General features: G+C 32.3%; 1 long non-coding RNA gene across 1 annotated transcript in view; it reads left to right on the plus strand.

The window, feature by feature from the left end:
- Window positions 1-21,741, plus strand: part of LOC125049596 — a 65,119-nt gene that overhangs the window by 12,487 nt on the left and 30,891 nt on the right. The window contains exon 2 of the long non-coding RNA XR_007117032.1: window positions 10,184-10,272. This is a non-coding gene — a long non-coding RNA (uncharacterized LOC125049596). The remainder of the gene's footprint in view (window positions 1-10,183; window positions 10,273-21,741) is intronic.

Genomic DNA, 21,741 nt, shown 5'->3' on the forward strand with positions numbered 1-21,741 from the left:
AAAGTATCATTAGGGAAAAAATCTCAGTGGTCAAGATGGGCTAATTTATTAAAAAAGCACTACATCCATATAGATCTGGAACTCAGATTTGTGCATCTGTTTCGTGATCATTTGTTTTTTCTGATAAGCAAGTAGGTTATCAGCCTTTTGTGCGTGGTATACTCCGTCGACTGTTTTCGACCTAAGGGATGTCGGTTTTCTCACTAAGTCTTCCATACAAGCGAGTGTTAAAAGCGACATAGACAGATAGTCTATTGGTGCATAGTCGGGGGCTCGAACCTACGACCTAAGGGAAAAGAGTCACACGCTGAAGCCGGACAACACTGCCTCTACTGAATTGTACCACTATCACTACGTATTGTATGTGGTTAGTATAATTATTATCCTTTCAGCTATTAGGATAACATATACTCATATAACTCAATTGTAGTACGCCTTTGGATGTTGTCCAGAATATACATTTCCTTATTAATAGATAACTCTGAATTCACTAGATAAATGTTTCGTACTTGGAAATAACAATAGACATATTATTCTAATTAACAATAAAATAGTAGCAGTAATTTGTCTTCCCTGTCTCCCTTTGACAGGTTTTGTATTTTCACTCTCTATAGTTACACATCGCGTGAAAATCCGTATATGTTAGACCCGAAAATCGCTGACATATGTCAGGCACAGAAGCCTGAAAATAATATAAAAGAAAACAAAAGAATCTGAGATCAAAACTTAGGATTGTAGCGTCACTGGATTATTATTTTATTATAGTCAGTGTCAATTAGTGAGCAGTGTTGCCCAAATGCAAGACCAAGACGAGACTTAGGCCAGTATTGGTCTAAGTCACAACACTACTTTAGGGTGCGACGCTCATCTCTAAGGTCGTAGGTTCGAACCCCAGCTGTGCACCAATTACTGTCTGCGCATCTAACACTCATTCGCACGTACCTTATTAGGCCCAAAAAGTCAACGGCGTGTGTCAGGCACGAAAGGCTAGTTGTCTATAAAAGAAAATTATCAAGAAAACAAAAGACATCTGAAGCCATGACCCATATAGGGTTGTAGCGCCACTGAATTATTATTTCCTTTATTAAATACTAACTCGACGAAATTAAACTAAAAATATATGTTACATGGTTGTAATACTTAAACTTCATAATACATAAGTGGCGGAAACAGTTTTAATTAACACTACTTTGTGGAGCAACATTTAATTTTCATAAAATTGTGCCATTGTCTCTAAGATTAAGTTTCTGCTACGGTAAGAATATTAATTAAGCACTTCTTACCCATTTTTACTAAGAGCTCGCAATATTTCTTACAAATACAAATACATTGTGAGAGTACTATCTGTTTTGTCAGTTGACGCTTTAGAGTTTAGAGCCTACGCCACTGGTAGGGTCCTTATTGATTTTGATTTAAAATCACTTCATGGTGTGGTGATTTTACAATAATAAAGACCAGGTCAATTCAATGATCAGGGTTTAATGATACAAGTCGCTCGACGCTGCACCACTTCATGATACAATACAAGTGATGAAATCGTAAAATTGTAAAAAATACTGCCCTTAGAGGCGAAGTTGTATGTACTTTTGTTTTTGTGACTTATCCTAGCACTTTAAATACAGGTCATAAAGTGATGACAGATAGATGAGAAGGCTTAGGGCTTAGGCCAAAGTGAGCGAAGCTCCCGACTAAGCGTTAAACGTTGACTATTCAACGATATTACCCGTTTTAGCTGGCCATTTTATAAAATCCAGCTATTTTATCAAATAGATTGGCAACTGGGACATTGATAACCACGTAACGCACAACAAGCCAACTAACATTTAGATCGACAACCAATTCCTGTCCTTTGGATAAAACAAACTTTGAAATTCAGGTGTATCATAGATTCGAAGAAATAAAAATAATCGTAAATATTATTCAACCCTATCAAACTTGCTAGTTACTAAGTACTTGCTTGCTAAGTTTCTAATCTCACATCATTCTAACATCTTTTTTTTAATTAAAATTAGAACTTTGTTAACACCAATACCATAAGTTTTCAATATACAATAGTTATGCAGATTCTTGCTTAGTTTAATTTATATTCATTGGAATGTCGCGGAGTCAGCAAGATTTATAATTTTTGCACGTTATTCTTAATGGGCGGATAGATAGCCCCCTTATTTGCTTATATTGCCCTCCCCCGTATGCGACAAGATATTCACAATTGTTCCATGGGCCTCGTACGAACAAGAGTTAATTCGCCAATGTATCGGGTTTTCGCTAACTACAATACAATTTATGAAAATATAGGCATTTTCCCCCATTTTTTGCATTTTTCGGAAACGGAAGGTCTAAATTTTTTTGGTGTAGTAACAATTTCTTTATTCTTTTTTCAAATTTTTAAGTTTGTTTAATGTCTAATTTCAGTTTTCTTTTTCTTAATCTATTAATGTACTTAATTGACTTTTGTTTTCTGTGTCGTATATTTTATCTATGTAATCTATTTTGGCTTTGATATTGTCTAAGTGTTATAATATGGATATGTGTAGTTGTAAGATTACTTATAAATAAATACTACATAAAAAAATAGAAGAACAAAATACAGTTTTGCCTCCATAAAACAAACGTATTAATTTTTACGTATTCATTAAATGACCTAATTTCAACCGTAGCCAAAGTCATGACCAGACCTTGTTATAAAATATAAGTATGAATGTTTATTAAAACGAAACACGTACAGAGAGTATTCAAATTGCAGACTCGTTGAAATTTGCAATTCCGTCTACAAAGACTTAGCGCTTGTTGCAGCATCTGTTCTACTTGTTGCATCATATTATATTTTAGTTTAACTTGTAGGTGATGGTCACGATATATCCGAGACAGAGAAAAATTAATGTTTTCAATTCTTTCTTACAATTCCACACGCACACAATTACAACTTGTTGCTTATGTCATTACAAAAATAGCTTTTCTATTGAAGTAGGAGTATTAATGATCCTTTTTAAGAGTCTAAATGAAGTCAGCGAATATAATAGTCGCATAAAAACGGATTTTGAAACCTTCGTTGTTTAGCATTATTTACGAAGTATGCTTTTTACTTTGCCAAAAATCGAAACGGAAATTGTTTGTGAATAAATCTGTCCCATCAATAATTGTTTTATTCTGTTGCACGTTTGTAAACCGTTCATTTCACTCAGTTGATTTTATCGTTTCGCTGTCATCGCTGTGACCGCATCGCTAGAGTAAAAGCATTTTCTGATTAAGCTTATCAAACCAATTGGAATTGGAATAGATTGATTTAAAAAATTTACGAAACAAATTACGCATTCAGCAAGGCGAGACGTTACTTTACTTCGGGCCATCGCTTGCAACTGTAGCGCAAATACGGCCCCACATGAAGTACTGTTCACATATCTGGGTGGGAGCTCCCCAGTACCAGCCCACTTGACCGTATTCAAAGAAGAGCGGGGTGTTCTAAGAAGTTGTTTAGATTAATACATCCTGCCGAATTTCATCATCGGACGTCGAGGCAGAATATGAAATTCCACCACGTGTTTTTAAGGCATTTTTGCCGCGCAATTTGAAACCAGGTTCCTTCCAATCAGGACCTGGAGCGTACCAATTCTTAAAAGGCCGACAACGCACTTGCGAGCTCTTTGTCATTAAAAGCGTTCATGAGCGGCGGTATCACTTAGCCCCCTGTTCCGTTGCCCACTGTTCTTCAAACAAATTCTTGATAATTGTAGAGAAAAATTTCAATATTTTAATAATTATAAACGAATTGACAGATTTCAACCTCAAAAACCCTATTTTATTTGTATTTCTTTTAATATACAAGGGTAGTTACATTCTCCTAACTAGCTAGGGACTAAAAAAGTTTTAATCTGTCATTAATTAAAGAAAAAATATTTGGTTGTACAAAGTTGTATTTCAATAAAAATTGTAACGTATTAAAAGTCTTAAGTTGGTTATGGAAGAGCTGGGAACCCTGAAAAAAGTATTCCTTACAAAAAGGTCCACAAATCTAACAATTTGTTGTGTCTTTGTGTCTATTAGTTGAAAGTAAAATTATGCGTTATGCGTATGCGTTAGCTAATAGACCCATTGGTAATGTGTACATCAATCTTATCTATTTAATATAACCAATAGTTAAGTAACTAAATAACAGATTCTATGTATTAAGTAAAACAGATATGAAGCAGCGGTTTCCGGAAAAGCAATCTCGCGTTATTAGCAGAATACTGACCTTTGTTGTGACTAAGCTACTACATCTATTATACTCTAACATCTGGCTAATGATTCAGCAATATTCGCGATAGTCATGTTCACGTTTAATGCTTTCCTGTTGGAATTCTTAGAAGTTCCTTTCTTCTGATATTGTTCAATGTTTGCAAATGTGTTGCGTTTCGGTAAAAGTCTGGGTATAAAAGAAAATTATGTTTATACCTACTCGGAATGTGCGCTCTTTCCGTCTTAGTTTGTTTACTGAATTAATGCGAAAATTGGCAATGGTATGTCAACAATTTCAATAACGTTCATTGCTACTGACAGAAAGCCCGTCTTCTTCTTCAGTCGCACTCTTCATTTCTGAAGGTCGTGTTAGTGGCGCCGCTGATAGACGTCCCGTAAGCAGACACATTTAAGTGTAGGTTTGAGAGGTTTTTTAAGCAAGCACGTGATCAGCTCAGCATTAAAACAAATCGGAGGGAATTAAACTCATAACCTCCGTAAGCCAGATATAATACTTACTAAAGACTGCGGCTTATTACATTTGCTTTTTATACTTCTACTAGTGGACCCGACAGACGTTGTCCTGCGTGATATTTCAAGCAATTAGTAAAGCAAAGTATGAAAGTACCGACTGCAGCGCCATCTGGCGGGCTGATTTGTGAATCTAAACCATTCCCAGATCCCCTTGAACACACACAAAAAATTTCATCAAAATCGGTCCAGTCGTTTGAGAGAAGTTCAGTGACATACACACTCACAGAAGAATTATATATATAAAGATTAACAATACAACCAAACATAATAAAGTTCTGAATTTAAAACCAAGGCAAGACCAAAACGTAGGTAAACATTAAAATTTAGTTTTTACCAGTTTCTTATACTTAACTGGAATTTGCACTCAACAACGAAGTGCCGATTTTAATAAATATGAAATAATTTTCGAACAAAAGATAGCTACGATATGGCTCTGATAGCAAATTAGATAAAAATTAATATTAAATTTCTATGGAAATATTGAACTAAAATTTATAAAAGGCAAGAGTATGCCTACTAAAAAATAAAGATTACGGTTAAAATAAAATACTATAATAAATTAAACAAACATATTCCCTGTTTTATTGCTTGTTTGAAACTTATATCCATTCGTATCGAACTATCGCTTCACTCGTTTCCTAAACTAAAAAAGCAAACTTCACTACTGGAGACTTGGTTTCACGAAGATTAAATTACTTACATTTAATAGCATGAACGGCCATTGTATTTCCATCGCTTTAGTAATTGATTCGCCTAGGAAGCTTTTTGTAATAACGTTATGAAATAGCTTAAAGCTCTTTCAGTATAACATTGATGTTCGTTACAAGTGTATCGATAGTGTTATCACTTGTTACGTTTTGAATTTTATTAAAACTTTACGGTTTTAGTTTGTCCGTAAATATGTGCAACGCGCAAAGTTATAATTGTAAAATAAGGAAAACCATTTGAAAATATGAAAAAGGTGAGGACCGTTTGTGTAGAAAACCGACCAATCAAAACCAAGAGGGTTACTCTGTCATTACCAATTATTATTACAGAGTAACACTGTTGACTTAACACTGATATTAACAAATTGCTGATTCCTACTACGAAAGTTACCTACGATAAGGTTCATTATGTGTAACTCTGATATCGCAATAAATATAAATCTATATATATAAAAATGAAACCCGTTTTCCGTTGTCACGAAATAACATGAAAACGGCTTGACCGATTTGTCTGATTCTTTTTTTATAATATTCCTTGAAGTGCGAGGATGGTTCTTACGGAGAGAAAAATTAAAAAAATTGAGTGAAAAAGTCTAAAAACAACACTTTTCTATATTCCGATACAAAATATTCGTAATAATATTTAAAGGCAATTTGAACTTTAATACGTGTTAGTGGAGGGGTTCCGGGAAGGAATTTTTCTATTTTTTGACATAATATATTTGTTGTATTATCAACTTTCATTTTTTTATCTTACTAGCGAAACCGGTGTCCCGAATAGCAGAATAAGTATTAAAAAAATAAAGAATCGACTGTTAGGCGGTACGATGTACGCCAGGCCAGCTAGTACTTAAAAAAACTAAACTGAAAAACTCAATATTATAATCGAAATCGGGATTGCCATCGCCCCAAAAATTCTAGGATAAGGATTACTTTGAAATATTAATTCACTCATATCTTGCCCTTATACTATTATATTTCGTTTGCATTAATATTGATGGTTTTTTTAATAACGGTTTTTAATATTACAAATGTTTGCGTATCTACCAAGTAGATAAGGTTTTATTAATATTTTGATTAAATTTTAACTTTTTATGTGATGACCTATTTACAAATGGATATGGATTAATTAGTTGTGTCAGGGTTAATTATTAAATATTCTAATATGTACACGTGTATCATATATTTAATTTACAAAGAGTCATTTAACAAAAGTACCAATTTTTAAACGGCAACACATTTGCGAGCCCTCTGGCAGTGTGTGTGTGTGTCTATGGGCAGTATCATTTAACATCAGATGAGCCTCCCGTTTGCCATATCAAAAATCAATAAATTGACATTTCATAACTATAAATACCTCTCCAATATTAGATTTATCGCACTGTATCAAGTCCACAACCCAATTGAACGTCCAAACAATATGAACGAAATCGAGTTGAGTTCGGAGTTGTTCATATTGATTCTATCTGCAAACTGAAATGATTACGTGCCACCCTGAATTCATTTAGCTGTGATAGACTCACCGCACACGGCGTAAAAATCATACGTTTCTAATTCAATCACCGGTAACGGTAGCTTTTAAACTTTTCGTATACAGTATTAAACAACAAAAATCTACATATATATACCTTTTTTTTAATATTTATTATATTTAGTTTGATGCTTGTACACGCCAAGGTCTTCAAAACTTCCAATAACCCTTCAATCAAAGGGGTAAATAAGAAAACTTATAGTAAATAAGAAGTCATTTTCATTCATTTATCCTTATTTATAAGGCGACGTCAACAGCTAATTTATAAAACTTATATTTAAAACAAATATTCTAATTACAAAAGAGCGTAACAAGGTTCTGAGATTGAAGATTTGTCAATCTAAATTAAATCCCACCCATTAATCCATTAAAATCATAAGTATAGAGCAATAAGCTGTCATTATTCAAAAATGTGTGTATATTAGATTTTCGTGTATCTTACTACTTGACTTGCATAATAATCCTAATTATTGTTTTTGACCTTTAGCATTCGCCTCATATGCAACTGTACGCTGCCAGATCTGTGTTGGACAGCTACGTTCCTTCCTTGTGCATTCCAATGGAACACTTTAGTTGCGAAACTTGATCATATTGATAGCTACACGTAATATTGTAACTAGACTGTGTTCGGTGGACTTAAAACAAAGCGCATGAAGCTCTTAGATTGAAAATGCAGTGATAAATCTCCACTATGAAATACAAATACACGTTCGATAAACTAAATACGAGTGCTACTAATGCTTGATAACTAAAAGCATCGTTGTACGTCACTACATAAGCCAAATGAAGGCCTCGATATAATTCGTGTAACCTTTGGAATGTATTGTTTCATTTTAGTGATTTGTTGCTCACATTAGTATAAAGACACGTAATGATAAAATACAGTATTACCTAACCCTTTATGGGCCTTGACCGCAGGTTTTTCATTCCTATTTCTTTATAGGCAATTAACACTTATCTTTAGTTAAGGAAGCTAATTGATATTTCACCGCAAGCATTGCGTGCATAGAGAAAAACAGCACCCCAACGGGGATTCGAAACACTAAGCAACGTATCCCCAACTGAATCGCATTCAATGTATGATTTATCTTAATTACAGTTTCATTATATGACTAGGTACATAATATATACCCATTTCGAAAATGTATTGATTAAGGGATTAATTATCATAGTATTAATACAAATTAATTACGGCGACCATTCCGCCTGGAGCTTAATAGTAAGGCGATATTATTGTTGAAATTTCAATACTATATAGTAACTACATATTTATAATTTTGTATACGCCTTACGATTCCAGAAATCAAAATTGAGCTCGAAGTATAATCACTTCCATCCTGTGCCGACGAAATCAATATCTTATATTCAGAGTTAGAACAAAAAGCATTGTTTATGAATCTAAGTTTCTTTGGTCTACACATTCATTCAAAATAATCTTATTACTTTTATGTGGTGTCAAATACGGTAAAATAAAAGCCTTATCGTTTATGCGCCCTATCAGGACGGTATAACCATTACCTAAATTAGTTTCCGTGACGTGAAGATTTAATTTAAATATTAAAGGTCTAAGGTTTTGTACGAAAATAATTTGTACTTTTGAGGACGAATAAAAGCAAAGTTTAGAAGCAATTTTATGTAAAAATTATGAACATTTATAATAATCACATTAGCACTAATGCTATGTGAATTATAGCAACACAGATTTTTTTATAATTTGTTTTGTTCTCAGAGGTTTTGTTTTGTTTTGTAAGTCTTATAAGCTAGACAAAAATGATACACAAAAAGGTACAAGGTTCTTCCTTGTATCTTTACCTGGCTATTTGATACCTTCTTAGTTCCTTGCATGTTTGTAGTATGTCATATAGACGTGTTCTTATTTCTAAAATTGATTCGATACAAGTTTTATCTAATTTTTGTAAGTTATACAGAGCAAGTGATTAAAATTAAACAGATATTTGACGTCCAATATAACGTGGAGTCTCAGTACAGAATTATACACTTAAAAAAATATACAAACTAATTTTACAGGGTATTACTTCTATTACTGTAATAGGGCTAACAATAATAATTTGTTTAAAAAGCAAACACAGATTACCGATTAACGATTTTTCTTCTAATGGGATTCCTTAACGTTAATTGTTACATTTAATATGAAAAGTTTCTCCCTCATATGGATTAGGTTATGTTAAGTAACGCATACCACCTGATGTGATAGGGAACACAAGTCACATTTAAAAGATTCTCGAGATTGTTTCCGATGTATTTATACATCAAATATATTATGTAGAATAAAAGCACGAAACAACTCATTTGAAGGCCTAAATTTAGGGATTGCGTGTCTGATTTCTATTTCAACTGAAGTGTCAAGAATATTACGATGTGGTGTTTTTCGTGAATAATTGATTTTCTCATTATCTCTAGCAATTATGAACTCAAAGGGAATTTCGTATCGCGGCTTTCAGATAAGAGCCGTGTAATATTGTTATGAGCTTATATTGGATTTGTTTACGGCATTTAGTGTCAAGTGGGTAACATTTGATATAGCATTGTGCCTCGGTAACATTTCTGGTTTTCAAGCTTGGTTAGGGTAATTGAAGCTACTATTATCCAAGGCTAATAGATTGAGAATTGAGACCAGCCAATCTATAACCAATTTTCAAGCGTTTTCATCCAGCTTACTTACTTATTTACTCGCTTGATATGTTTCGATGTAAGTGCAAAACACGGAGATTACCTTTATCTAATATATAAAATTCTCGTGTCACAATGTTCGTTTCCATACTCCTCCGAATCGGCGCGACCGATTCTTATGAATTATGCATATTCAATAAGTCTGAGAATCGGCTACTATCTATCATTAAACCTCTAAATGATGAGGGTAATTTTTTAGACAATTTTTTATGATACAGCTCATTTTTTATTATTGTAGATAACTTTAGTGAACTAAAAGAATGTTTCCTAGAAATAATTTACATGGCAAAACAGCGTTTGCTGGGTCAGCTAGTTTATTCCTATATACTTATAAACAATAGTTAATTATTTACTCTGCATTTTATAATAACTTTGTCACTGCTTTCAAATAAGACAACGGACATCTTTTAGGCGTGATTTGCATCTTGCATCCTTTCCACGAAGTAAGGCGCATGTGTAATGAATATAAATAAAAATATAATAATAGGAACATATTTTATTTCAGATAAGTGTCGTGTTAACAAAACAAAGGCGGACGGGAATTCAGGAAATTTAAAGACTTTTCCCGGAAACATTTTTATCATCTCCGTAAAGGTAAAATATTTTATGTATTTATTTTGTCACAGGCCATAGTATGTACCTATTATAAATATAATATAATTAATTTCCAGTCCAGCCTTGCGATTCTGTAACTTACTTTTCGAACTCTCAATGCAGTTTTTGCAGCGGCGGTCGCGCTCAAATCAGTCGTAAAGCAGTCATTTTACGATTTGGCATTCTGATAAACAATAAACTACCAACTCCCTCCTTATCAGAATGAAAACCGCAGAGAGAGTTCGAAAAGTGAGTTACAGAATCGCAAGGCAGGCGATATATTTTTAAATAAAATAAAAGAAATTAATATATTTGAACATAAATTTCATAACAATAGGCGTTAAAATCGCCCGAGTGTTTACACAATCAAAAGTTTAAATTACCAATAGATTAAGAACAAACTTTGATTGAAGTGTTCATCTAACATAATATCGATATTGAAGTCGATTAAGCTTAAGTGAGCTTAGTTAAACTTCACAATCTTATTTGAATTTTGATTAAATTAAAATGTCCAAGTAACTTTACTAATTGAGTTCGACCGGCTGATTTCTATGTCAAATACTAAGCAATTTAATCTCAACTCGCATTCATTATTATCACTTATTTATCACAGACACACACATATACACTAACTTTTTGGTTGAATGATATTGACCACTAAGTGCAACCAATAATGAGTTAAAACTATGTTATTCTTTAGAATATTATAGAGGTTTCAACTTATATGTAGCCAAGAAAACGCGTGTGCTTGTTCTGCGTCACAAACAAAGACATTGCTAACAAACAAATTTTATCAATTGCATTTTTCTGATTTTGACGCCGTGCTTTTGTTTTTTTAACAGTCGATGATGTTAACTCCTGTGTCATAAACAAATACTAACATTCAAAATACAGTGGAATCCCGATAACTCGAACCTCGTTAATTCGAAATCGTCAGTAAGTCGAATAAAATTGCCATTTCCTTCCGCTGAGCCCCTAAATACGCGGTATCTCGAATCATTTAGACTTTGTAACTCGAACAAAATGTGATTATATTATACTCTATAACTCGAATTTCAAATAGGAGACTCTTTAAATAGTAGTTAGTAAAATATAATGACGCCTTACTTGGAATTCCCCGAAATATTAGCAATAAAATCCAAAACGAATGTTCGAGTTCGGGTCTTCTATTATATTATTGTTATTGTGTTGTACACGTACAGTAATTAAAAACAGTCATAACAACTTTACTTCAAAACTTAAGTTGAATTGTTATTCAAATTCGACTCTAAAAATCGAAAATACACTTAGAAATCGCACCTCTGTAAGTCGCAATCATATTATGTAGCTCGAAGTTCTCGTTAAGTCGAAAACTCTTTAACTCAAATGTTTTTGCTGTTCCCTTGACATTTGAGTTATCGAGATACTATCCACTGTATAAAGTAGAAGACGTTTTTGCTTCCTTTTATTACATTTAAGTCTCATTTCATAGAATACTTTTCTATATTCAACACAGCTTATTTAAAACTAAATAATTCAAGCGAGGTATTACGTTGCACGCAAACAAAAGCTGTCTAGTACTAGCATAATCGGAACACGATAAAGCCGAGATACGGAGCGTACTAGTGGCCTACTTACCACCACTTTGCTCGTGAATCTTTCTTCTCAATAACCATAAATAGATTCCCGTATCAGCGCTATCTACATTTATATTATAAAAAAGATTTTGAAGTTATGTTGGCGCGCTAGGGAAAAATTATGAGGGTAAATGTTTACGATGCACGCGCACACCGTCACAAAAAACCGACACCCTGAAGTTAGCTATAGACAACATTTTTTTTTATACAACTATTGATGCTGTATTTGTACGATGTTTAGACAATGTTTCTACAAGAATATTTGTATCATACTTTAGCTATCATTAGCCTCTTGAAACACAAATGGCTACTGGACTCCAACCAATGGGCGTGAATTAAATAGTTAATATCTAGTATTGGTGCAAGCTAAAATAAAAAATGTCCATTTTATTAATTATATAGAATTTTTTTTAATAAACTTTATTTAACTAGATAATTCGTTATAATAAAACTTTCAATGCATTAAATACCTTTTTTCTATTCTTAGTGTCGTTTTTTCTACAAACGTAGAATAACATTTTTGAAAAGATTTTTATCTTGCTACGCCAAAGAAGTATAACGCGTGTACACACTTTTTTTTGTTTAGTGCGTGATCCAGGACCACATATATTTATGCTAGCATATGTAGATCTAGATATAAAGTGTTTCTAGACGGGAAAGCCTTTATTCATAAAAACTAAAGAATTCTTCAATAAAAAGGGTGCAATATTTTATTTAAAGAAGTACTCTTACGTCTCTTATTGTCAAATTGTATTTACCCTGTGATAAAAAGAGACTTTGGTTAAAACTGTGATTATTTTAAATGTGTGTGTTGTGTATACATACTGTAATATATTTATGCAATAAATCTAAACCTCATTATTTAATTATAACAAATTTCGCAACGCGGAATTGTTATGACTTCTTGACTTGCATGTTAATAATTTAATTAACACAGCTCAACAACTGATAAATCGTGTAAACAAACAGATAATTTATGCGATGCACATATTCACACAAAGTTTTTCTTTTTCCATATTTTTTTATATTACCGTAAAGACTTTATTGTTTCTATTCTTCCTGTTCGGGTGGGCGCTATTTCGACGTATCATTCAATCCTGAAAAGACTCTAAAAGTATTATAAATCTCTATTTTTTTTATTAAATCAGGCGTATAGCTTTGTTAACCTAATGCCTAGTTAAGACTTAGCCCTTAGCTATTGCACCAAATACACTCAGCTAGGCTACAACTTTCAGAGAAAATACAATATGTAATAATTAACATGTGTCCTACTGTCCTACTGGCGGTAATCAATACTATTGGATAAAGAATAAAATATAATTTAAAAAAGTCAGAAGTCAAAAATCATTTATACATATAGGTAACACAATGTACACTTATGAACGTCAAAAAAGAAATATACATCAAATGCTTCTAATTTTACATTTACTGCCAGTTCGCGAATCAAGAGCGTAGAATGGAAGAGAAGAACTGGCAATAAACTCTCCGCCACTCTTTTTAATCGCCAATTTTTTCCGACAATTTAAACAGTCTACAACTAAGAGACTAACATCAACGCAATATACGAGGCTCATCGTTTCTGTTCAAATTTTCAAGTCTTGGTCTTTACTTTATTACTTTTTTTAAAGCTACACAGTAAAATGTTTAAAATAACCTTTATTAGGTTCAGGTGTTCAGCTACCAAAACAATAACCATAGATTCGTTTCTTGATTGGGGGATACCAGGTCTATCGTATTTACGAGGTATAATAACTTGAAAGCCAATGTTCCATTAACTGTCAGTAAACGGTCGCCCACTTACGCCCTCTATCGATACATTAGCGTGGCACTAATCGTATGAACCGCAGAATATTATATTATGTCACTTAGCTTATCTCAATACTATTACGAGCTTTAACGTACTGAGGGTCGATTCGACCAAACTTCAATTTATACACGAGTAAGTATACCAAGAATAATCTATTCCATGATTTTAATCTCGAGTAAATCCATAGTCGTTTGTCCACGTAATCGATAGTATAATTGTGCTAGGAATAACAATACGCGAATAGCAAGAGAATGGTGAACGAAAATAAAACTCGGCAAATAAATGTTGTTCTACAACGGGACAGTGTAAGAGCATACATCATGTCAACTCGATTTTGCCGTATTATAGTGTGAAAAAGTAGCTTTTAACAGGTGTCAAACGACAACAAAAAGTTTTTATTTCTTGTTTGTTTGAGGCTTTCGTCTAAAAAGGAACTTCTTTTGAGCCCAGTTGAATTTCATTCTAATATTATAGAAAATAAAAAATCTAAAAACAAATAAATAAATAATAAATTGTTTAAACGTTTCATTATACAATGCTAGACTATTAATTTAGTGCGTTGCGTTGACATGAAATTAAAACACAGAATACATATTTGTGAAATGACAGAAATCAGCTGATTGGACTGACTGACGCCATTAAATTATTCTAGGAATAGCTGTTATTCCGTGCGAAACGGCGGTATAGTAGCAATTCCCTAATAAGCCCACTATTCTTAGAATTTGTAGTTGGTAAAACGTAAAATTGATTTACTCTCGATTAACTGACGATTTATTCTAAGATTAAGATTTACTCTTGTTTGGTCGAATCGACCCTGAGTTGAGTTAAGTTTTAGTAGAAGTATGATATTATAAAATTTTGTGAGGCTTCTCATACGTTAATAAATAAGGAGAAGTACAGATATTAAAGTAGTAATGTAGTATAGTAAGTAGATGAAAATCTACAGTTTCATTTTCGTAAAAGTAAAAAACTAAAGTTCGCAAATGTGTTTTTAATAACTTTAACTAATAAAATGTTGTATATAAGTAAAACTAAAATTAAAAAGGCGTAATTATTACATTATTTACACAACTTGAGTATTTAATCACGTTTATATGTATTAAAAAAGTTTAATTTAAATGTGTAGTACTCGCGTAAACCATATCCTATGATTCCTTGTAACCTTATGATGAAGTATTTATAAATAAGGGAATTCGTACTTATAAATGGCAATGATTACGTTCTCGTGTTTCAATTCACTATCGCAGCTGTATATGTCTTTCAATTTTACGCTTACGTTACTAACATTGAACCTATATTAAATAAGACTAGCAATATATCAGTCTTTTGGACAACCTCACTTCTATATATGCAAAGAGATTGCTCCCATTTGTACGGATTTAGCAGTTTCAGACGACAGAGGTCTGTCACTGTTTATTGTTAAAGCAGAATGCATAAAACCCGTTCACATACTACTAGTTATATGAATTGCATGGACACTGAGCTGAATAGGATGTCCAACTGATAATTGTTAACGCCTTGTCACCCTATATGTTAGTTTGTTTAAGTAATATATAAGAAGTTTGGTAAGTAAAAGTAAAACCCAATTAAAATATTTAATTATTACAAATGGTAAAAATTTTCTGGACATCAACTTTAAACACATTCAAATTGTAGGTAATTAATTAGTTCATTTTATGCTTATTCGAGCTTGGTTTTCGCTTTTTGTATATGTTAACGTAAAATTGTAAAAACCGTTAGATTGTAATCTATCTCGCGAGATTATAAACTGTCGAAAGATTGTGAACCTCAGCGTACTGCTTACAATTTAACGTATTATTATTCGGTAAAATTAACAAATGAGGAAATAATCGATTCGATTAATTTACCGAGAATGTCACATCACTTATAACCAATAGAAAACGAGAATGTCACATCTCTTATAACCTAATAGAAAAGTAGAAAATGGCCGTTTCACAATTTGACGGTTTAACTTCGATAGATTACAATCTACCGAATAATTACGTTAAATTGTAAGCAGTTCCTTGAGGTTCACAATCTTTCGACAGTTTACAATCTCGCGAGATAGATTACAATCTAACGGTGTTTACAATTTTACGGTGACATATAGATTGCGCAGCTCAAGAAAATTGAGATTATAACTACTACATTACAAAGGAAATCTGTTGTTAATTTATTATTCCTCTTCGTAGTGAACTGCCTTAACCAATACGTCGACGCGCTACCTCGACCCAGCTTTATCATTCGCTTGTCTCTGGGCATTAGATACCGACCACAAAGATAAATATTACATTAAAAGTGGAGTTGGAGTTTAGTTTTTCACAAGAAAATCTCACTGAAAACATTTCAAATTCAATATACAACTGTCAAAGCGAAAGATAGGTTTTCCAACGATTGAAATTGTAACCTTGATTTTTATCTAAGCCTCATTCGAGTGAGAGTTTCAATAAAGCTGCAGAAAGTAGAAACGACTAATAAAAGTAACAGTTCTGCGCTATATATATATAATATATATACATATTTATATACAATAATACTGAAACTTTTTCTTTTTTTAAAAAACTTAACTTTTTAAAAAAAAAAAAGATTTTTTTTAATATCAAATAGGGGGGGCAAACAAGCCTACGGGACTCCCAAAAAGGCCAGTCATCGCAGCCCATGGAAACCCATTTTTAGTGGGTGCGTTGCCGGCCTTTCAGGAAGAGTGCACTCTTAATACGCAGAGGCGATGAGAATTTGGTGAAACTGATCGTGATTGGTAACACAGAAGGCAAAAGATCACGTGGCCGTTCACCAACCTAAAGGACCGATCAGGTGAAAGACTTCTCGTCCTCAAAACACTGTCACAAGAGACGCGTTGGACCTAAGCCGGTGGAAATAGATAGTCCGCTCCACACGCTTTCTTGTTGACCACGACGCTGAGACATGAGCTGCCGAATAAATGGATAATAATAATAAACAATTCAGTAAGAATCTGTCTTTTTTTGAATTATGACATAACAAATTAGAGAGAATTATGTTTTTTTTAAAGCCATTTGACCATTAGGATAGTTAAAAAATTTAATATCATGCACGGTGCTGTTTTAATTAGATTGAATTTTTTTATAACATATTAATACAACTTTATAAAATTATTTCTACTTAAAGGGTTTTAGGCCTTTTTTATTGTTTGTAAGTATGATTAAGAAATCTTCCAAGTAAAGGCAGTTTGAATCAGATATAAAATTAAATTTTATAACAATAATACCATTCATTTTAATTTTATTAATAACGCTAAAAGCCGTCTGTGTTGGACATCCGTCTCATTGCTTTATGTGCATTACGGAATATTTAATGTAATCATTTCTGTATACGTACTAGTATATCACATACACTCTATATTATGTCTCTGGTGAGTGAGACTAATCTCAATAGAGATAAGCCAACATGTGACCGAATCGGTCTGTACTTCTGTAGATCGATACTATTCGAATGCAAATGTCATGTGTTTATACTTACGTTTTTTAGTACGACATATGCTCACAAGTATTCCGTGTAAATTGATATTAATAATTTAACCATTCAATACCAATTATAGCGGATTAATATGGATAAATAAACAGAAGAAACAGTAAAAGAAACAGGGCCGATGAAATTATGGAAATGGCTGGAAAGACTAAGACCTGGACGAGTTTGGTATACAATAAGGAAAAATGGAGGTTAATAGGGGAGGCCTTTGCCCGTAGTACGGCATACAGAATCAGTTATCGTAGATAAAGAAAAACAATAGTTATAATGTATATATGTATTTTGTATTTCTGATATATCTAAGGCTATTAATAAATAAATAAAAAATATTGATAAATATACAAATGGACCGGATAAGAAAAAAATAATGTTTTTATTTACGAATTTAAAACCTCAATTGATTTTGCAATATACAAGACTCGGGCAAATAAAGCTAATATAGATAAAGGCTCTATCAGCAGTAGGCATGGTGAAATAGGAGCACGCACTCATATTCTCGTGGAAACAACACGCAATACATAGTCAAAATAACTAACATCACCGCATACACAAATTCAAGTCCGACCAAGCACCACAAGTAACACCCGTTCACGAGTGTGACGCATGGCCAGCCATCGCTCCCCTTGCCATATTTTAGGGAGAAAGTTTACCAAGACATTTTTTTATCTGCATGATTTTGAGATGTAATTAAAAACAAAAGTTAATTGAATGTTGGAGCTAGTGAAAAAAATATACCTCGACCTGACTCCGAAATTAGGCTCCTCATATTCAGCAATATTGAATTTTCCGAAGTGTGCTTCAAAATTGAAGTCGCGATCAGATGTAATTGGATGTTGAGCTGAAAATTAAAAATACTAGTGGAAGAGGTTATGAGTACATCAAAATATTTACTCAAATTTTATTGCATATATAACGTGATCATTTATTTATAAATTTTCGTGACGTTATACTGAAAATACATAAAAATAAAGTACTACATATTACCTTACTAAAAGACAAAAACGCTGGCTCAGTTTAAACTAAATAAGAAACAATCTCCTATGTAGGCTTAGTACTAACTTTTTTTTTGATTCTATTAAAACAGCTAAACCACCTGATCGATACCATCAAATTGTTTGGACTTTCCATATTTGAAATATCTTCATATGGACAATGTCTTCTATCTATTTCATTATATTCATAATCCACTCATAATATATTTGTTTTAATTTATTTATTACATGTAGTCCAAACAAAATCAGTCCTTCAGTTGAATTAATAGAGTATAAACTTAACGTAAGACAACTTATTCGACTTCCCGCCAAAAAGTCCACGCATTATGTAACTAATTGGAATGTTGCCATATGTTATCAATTCAACAGTATTGTTATTTCAGGGCCTCAAGTTCTTAATTGAATTGGAAGCTTAAGATTTGTTTACCAGGCAGTGTGAAAATAGAATATTATATAAAATTAACAAGAAAATATATTGGTCAAGACTGACATTACCGTTAAATTTTTATAATCCTCATTTATATTTTTGAAGTTATACTTCTTTAGGCGCGTTATGAAAAATTGATGAGAGCGAAATTTTACGATGCGCGCGCACCGTGACACAAAATTAACAGAATGAAGTTGCCCACGGAAGATGCTACGGCATTGGTATATAATTTAAAAACAACATTCGAATAATAATAGAATTTATGTTACACTTAATGTAAGAGAATAATAATAAATATTTATTTATTTAATTTTTCAAATGTAAACTGAATTTTATTGACTATAATGACTCCTTTTCCAGTCTTTGATTATTTGATTGTGATTAATTATTTGCATGCAATCAAAAACTATTTTTAATAATGCCAAAGAAGTATAACTTCTTACGCGCGTACATTAGTACACGCACCCTTTTTTTCTTTCTAGCGAGTACTTCTAGCTACAAATAGCAAAATCTGATAATTAAGGAAATCTTAGTATACAAAAATGTATATAAAATATAATGCAGTAGATTGTCTATGCCTGTTACGGTGAAAAATTCAATATAACTTCCACGTACAAAGAAGTATTGCAAATCTCTTGTTTCTCTATTTTTAATAATATTTCACCCATCCAAGTGTAATGCAGTGAAAAATGGAATAATAATATTTTACTCAAAACTTTCGGTGTGTTTTTCCGTCGTCCGCAACTTTATACTTTATTCAAGTGCATCGGGCTGTTAAATTGAAAGAAATGGTAAATTCCTTGTTTTAAAACGAAATAGCTTGTTTTAAACTATACGAACGTTTTTTCCAATGCATTTTTATTATTGACGTGAAGAAATTAAAGTCAGTACAAATCTCTTTGTACTGAGATACGTCGCGACAGCTGTCAATTGTCATTTGTCACAATGGAAATTGAAAAGGGTCTATATAACGTCACTTTGAAAATATTTTACTACAATTTAATAATTGGAGTACTAGAAGGATAGTGAATTTTTGAAAATCAATCCTCACTGATTATATTTTATTTTGCATTATCATAATATTTGCAAATCAAAGTTAAAACGCATATTTTGTCAATAGGATTTAAATGTTTCTCTTTATATAAATACATTATAATTTATTAAGTTCTATTTATCTGTGGTTGAATTAAGTTCGGTCGTTTGAACTCCGAAACATAGATGCGGGCGTGTACAGTGAAATGCTTTTAGTATTTTTTGTTGGTACTGTTGTGGTGATGTTTTTACAGGAGGGTCTTCTATAAATATTATCATTCATCATACGAGGCATAGTACAGTTTATTTACAGTAGCATAGAGTTGTTTTGAGGGAACCAGTCTGTAAACTACATCAAATTCGCGCGTTGGAATATCAGTGTCACTTTTACATAGCTTTTCATCAGTCTATTAAAATAATTTCAGAAGCCATAGTGTAAAACTATACAGATTTTGATTTCAAATTTAGAACATATAAGTCAGTTCTTGCCATAAGTCTTAAAAATTAAGACAATACGTTTCAGATTATCCATCCATAACGCTACATTAACCAGATTATCGTGAATTTACGGCCCAGATATTAATAAATGTACAATGAATAAATCGCTACATTTGCATACAGCTTAATTTCAAGTTGAAAACTCGACCCAGATTACTGTTAATTCACTGAAGTCAAACTGCTTACAATTAGTTATATTTAGCTTAACAACAATTAGCGTCAAATTACAAAAGTTTGACGTCAGCTTTATGTGAGTTTATTATGGGATTTTATCAGTATTGGATTACAAAAGTTTGCTGTAAGCTGATATATTGCTTGGTCCACTTTTTTGTTTACTCTGCCTACGCTTCTATTAAGTTAGCGATATAAAATATATTAATATGGGCTATTTGTGCACCTTGAATTCATTTTCTAGTATTTGGAAAAGAACAACAAAAATCTACCACACACATTCAATGAAAAATTTACAAAAGAATTCAGATTACGCCGTAAGTTTTAAATGTTTTTAGTATTAATTTTAATAACAAAACGCTTGCTGAAGATTATAGATTATACATAACTCGTATTGCAAACACAATACATTATACCTGGCATACAATAGGGGTAAGTGTACAACAAATATAATAGAAACTCAATTTATCCTGAAATATCCTTAACCAAAAACCCATATAGACCACTTGGTAAATCTGCTCTTATTTAGGCATAATAATACGTGTTTCAGACCCATTTAAAGATTATAAACAGCTGCATATAAATCGCTGGTGCAACCATCTAGAATACTCTAGCCAAGTATGAAATCCTTACTAAATACCGAATTTCCTTTCATTCCCTCCTGCTCATTTATTTACGCGTACTAATATAGGGTCCTCAACAATGTTTAATTCCTTTATCACTCACTTTTCAATATTTATGTTTTCGTGCTCCCCTACTGCTTTCAAGCCCTTTAAAATTAATATAGTAAAATTGTTGAACCTGTTTTCCCTTTGTATTTACTATAAATTGCTGCGTTTTGTATTGTCGTGTCTATTATTAGTATATTTTATTTTATTTTGTATAACTCTTTTATAACATTATTTCATTATCTCTGGAACTATTAAAGGACACTTCTATATTTATAACTTGTGTTTATTTTTGTAATAAATATACATATGAATTTTCTTGGGTCACTCTTTCATTTTTCATAAAACCCATTGCACGTTTAAAAGATGTAAATATACTTAGAGACGGTGAAAATTTGCATTATTATGTACAAAATATATATTTAAAATAATTGATACATAAGTTCTTGAGTTGAACTGTTCAATCGACTGGCTTTGTTTACCTAATTCTATAATAAGCTGACTGTGAAGTGTTTGCGTATCGGAAGTTAACTAAACCTGACAGCCTCTCCGCGTGTTTATTTACTATGCAAATATACTTTATATAGTCTAGTGGCTAGAAGACATGTACATAGATATAAAAATAATTGGCAAAAATCTGGTCAAATCTTTTTCTTCGGTATTAATTGACAAGATCCCACATTTTTCAAGGCGCGGTGACAACCTTAAAAAAAATAATGTAAATGTCACCGTAAAATTGTAAAAACCGTTA

Source organism: Pieris napi, chromosome 5, assembly GCF_905475465.1.
Source record: "Pieris napi chromosome 5, ilPieNapi1.2, whole genome shotgun sequence".
NCBI classification, from domain to species: Eukaryota; Metazoa; Arthropoda; class Insecta; order Lepidoptera; family Pieridae; genus Pieris; species Pieris napi.